Source organism: Gavialis gangeticus, unplaced genomic scaffold, assembly GCF_001723915.1.
Source record: "Gavialis gangeticus isolate Ggan-Ray unplaced genomic scaffold, GavGan_comp1, whole genome shotgun sequence".
Taxonomy (NCBI): domain Eukaryota; kingdom Metazoa; phylum Chordata; order Crocodylia; family Gavialidae; genus Gavialis; species Gavialis gangeticus.
This window is the reverse complement of record NW_017729007.1, coordinates 10,496,138-10,499,492: the sequence shown is the minus strand read 5'-3', so window position 1 is coordinate 10,499,492 and position 3,355 is coordinate 10,496,138. Positions and strand designations below refer to the sequence as shown.

Genomic DNA, 3,355 nt, shown 5'->3' with positions numbered 1-3,355 from the left:
CACAATTGTTTGTCCAGGAGTGCCTGCAAGTCCATCCCCTTTATGCAGCAACTGACGGAGATCCTCATACCCTGGACCCAGGCCAAAGCCATGCTGTCTACAGCATCACGAGCAACCTGCCCAAGCCCCCACCCTAGCCTGGTACCTGTGGTAACACATTACTGTGGGAGGGTCCCTCAGGCATCCAGCTGCCTGTAACACTGAGCTTCCTGGCTGCAGTCACCACCAGCAACTCAGGGAGTCGGGGCTAGCGCCTGCCTTGCCAGCTCTGCAGTCCCAGGTCCAGCCACAAGACATGGCCAGCCATGACACTGCCAGCTGCCAGCACTGCCAGCACTTCCCTGCAGTGCTCCTGGCCAGGTGCCTGCATGCTGTTCCCCGCTGTCCAAGGACACTGCCCAGAGCCACCAGCCAGCCAGGACTAAGCAGAACCACCAGACACACCAGCCCCAGACACGTGGTAAATCCTACACTGGGGGGAAGGCCCTCCCGACCCCTACCCCTGCCCCCACCTTCCTACCTGGCCTGGCTGCACTCCCTTGCCCCTGGTTTCTCCCCTGCCAGTAAAAAAATTGATTGAGCAACCTGTGTCCCTGCAGCTAGGTGGTCATTGTCCTCTTACATGCTGAGGAATGCAACAATGCTGGCAGCAATGTGCTCCTCAGCTGTGAGGGACAGGGATGTGTAGCATAGCCATAGGTAGCCCCCCAGGTGGCAGTGGAGTTGTGGGCTATCCTGGGCTTGCCTCCAGCACCGCTGAAAATCAGGGTCATGTGCCAGTGCACAGGTGTGCCCATGACACCATAGTGATCATCATCAGCAGGGTATAGTGGGTTGGGCACTCCTTAGTCCATCCAAACAGCTCCTCACACAGTTCTGTGGTGCACAACAGGGACATGCTTGGGGTGCTGTGCTGGCATGGTGGGGGGTTGGCTCCAGGGTGCTTCTCTGGAGAGGCCCCCTGCAGGGAGGATAGGAGCATGGGCAGCTCCTCGTTCCAGTTGTCTGGGAGCCCTGCACCCCCTCTCCTGCCTCAAGCTCAGGCATCATGGACTGGATGGCAATGCAACAGAGTGGGTGACCTGCTGGAGAAGAAGAGGAGGGATGGGGTCCAGAGCCATGGCAACATGTGCTGCCAGGAGCCTGCCCTTTCCCACTCTGGGAAGCAGGCAAAGGAGGCAGGTTGCCCACAGCCAGCACCCAGTGGCCTGCTGGCCCCAAGGGAGTGAGTGGGGATGGGGGCTTGGCTGGCAGCCGCCTGAGCCCAGGCCTACCTGGCTAACTTACTATGGTCCCTGGACACCTGTGCATGCCTGATCCCCGAAATCAGGCCCGGCTGCGCATGGCCTCTGCCACAGAGCATCTGCTTTGAAAAATGTTGCAAACTCTCACAAATAGTTTCTTTCTCATGGCTCTGCACATCCTGCATGCAGGAGAGAGGCCCCACTTGGCAGCAAGGATGTGGGGTCAGGGTCACTGTTGCCCACAGCTGGGGCCCTGTGGATGCACCAGCTCTGCCAGAGGCAGACCTAGAACTGTACTGTCTTGCTGGGGCAGCTGCTGGTTGTGTCAGAAGACCAGCTGCAGTACTCATGGGCCTGGCAGGTAGAGGACATTACCAGTGAGGAGGCATGGGACCTGGCAGACTGGGAGCTCTGGGCACAGCCCCTAACCCTGGATTGTGAGCGGGTGGAGGTGCTGTGGGAGCAGAACACCTGGCTCAGATGGTGGAGATCATGGATGATGACTGCTGGGTGCTGTATGCCATCCTGGCCCTGGCAGTTGCCTTTGTGTCACTTGCTGCCCAGCTCCCAACCCTAGCTGCACCTGCCCCCTGGCAAATGCCCACCGCCCAGCAGCAGGCCTCTCCATGGTGCCTGACCTCCACTGGAAGGTGTGTGGCTCACCCAGGGCCTCAACTGGTGGAGGGGAGGCATCACTGTCATTGCCATCACAGGTGGTACTCCCATTGCTAGGAGCCTATTACGCCTCCTCTGCCCAAGCATGAAGGTGTCTAGATGGTCCACAATGGACTGGAGCACCATGGAGTGACAGCCTCAGTGGCTGTAGTAGGGCCAGTCCCCATGGGGTGGGCAAGGGATGGGGATGTGGGTCCCATCTAGGGCCCTGATGCACTGGGGGAATCTCAGGGCATGTAATTCCACCACTACTGGCAGGGAGTGATGCACATGGGGCACTGTTTGCCCCATCATGTCCGCATACCTCCAGGATGGCTTCTCCAGTGGTGGCCTTGCCCACCCCAAAGAGATGGCCCATATAGTAGAGGCTGGCAGGTGTGGCCAGCTTGAGCAGGTTGAGGTTCAGCCAGGTTTCTATGGGGAGAGATGGCTGCATGGCGGTGTCCTGCTATTCCAGGTGTGGCTGGAGCTGATCCAGGAGGTCCAGGAAGGTGGCCCACGTCATCCAGAATGCCTCCAGCCACTGCTCATTGTCTCTGGTCTGCTGGATGATATGTAGCCACCAGTCCTGGCTGGCCCAGTGGGCCCAGAGGCAGTAAGGCTGGAGGCCCAGGAGGGCTTCAAGGGTAGTCCCAGCTGTGGTCTCCAGGAGCCCGTCATCAGCATCCTTGCCTGGGTCCAGCCAGCTAGATGGGGTCCAGGTGGCAGCTGCATGGTGGTGGCAGCCCTGGAGCTGAGCAGGTGGTTGCTGCATGTGAGGGAGCTGGAAGGGGCCAGACAGCTGTGGGCCAGCCAGCAGTTGGTGTGGTGGGCCAGCATGGTGGCCAGCTGGAGCCCAGGATGCTGGTTATTGCTGCCAGGGGCAGGGACTGGAGCACCCATGGTGGAGGGTGCCAGAAGCGGTGAGGAGAGAGCTGCCGCATGTTGCCTGTGTACTATTCAGGCTTCTCCTAGTGAGGGAAGTGGCTGTCCAGGCAGCAGAGAGTGGGGATGGGTTTCCAGAAGGGCTGCTGGCAGCTGTAGCCAGAACATGGAGCTCCCCACACTGGTGGCAGGGGCCCATTGCAGGGCTGCAGGAAGTTTGGTGCTAAGAGCAGCAAATCTTCTCCCTAGTCCCTGAATGTGTAGACACCTGCCCAGGAGCATTTATCTGTGAACAATTTACTTGCAAGTAAATTGATCTTGGATCAAATGCATGTATAGATGCACCCAGTGTGTAACAGGTTAGGCAACTGAGGACCATTGTGATGCCCCCATAGGCCACCTCATCCTTGCCAGGCTCTCTCTCTTACCTTGCTTTCTCAGCCTGCCATGTCTTCGTGGAAACTTCATGAAAGGGAGGCTGCCCTCAGAGACTGGTAAGCCTAAGGTGCTCCCTATTTTTCAGTGGTCAACTCTCTCAACCTTGCTTGCCTTAAGGATTTAAGTCATGGCTT

The 3,355-nt window shown here is 58.6% G+C and overlaps 1 long non-coding RNA gene across 1 annotated transcript in view; it reads right to left on the bottom strand.

Annotated features, from left to right (window-relative positions):
* The window catches only part of LOC109292060, a 22,657-nt gene extending 22,419 nt beyond the window's left edge, over positions 1-238 (bottom strand). Inside the window, exon 1 of the long non-coding RNA XR_002096033.1 lies at positions 227-238. This is a non-coding gene — a long non-coding RNA (uncharacterized LOC109292060). The remainder of the gene's footprint in view (positions 1-226) is intronic.
* Positions 239-3,355: the final 3,117 nt, after the last annotated feature.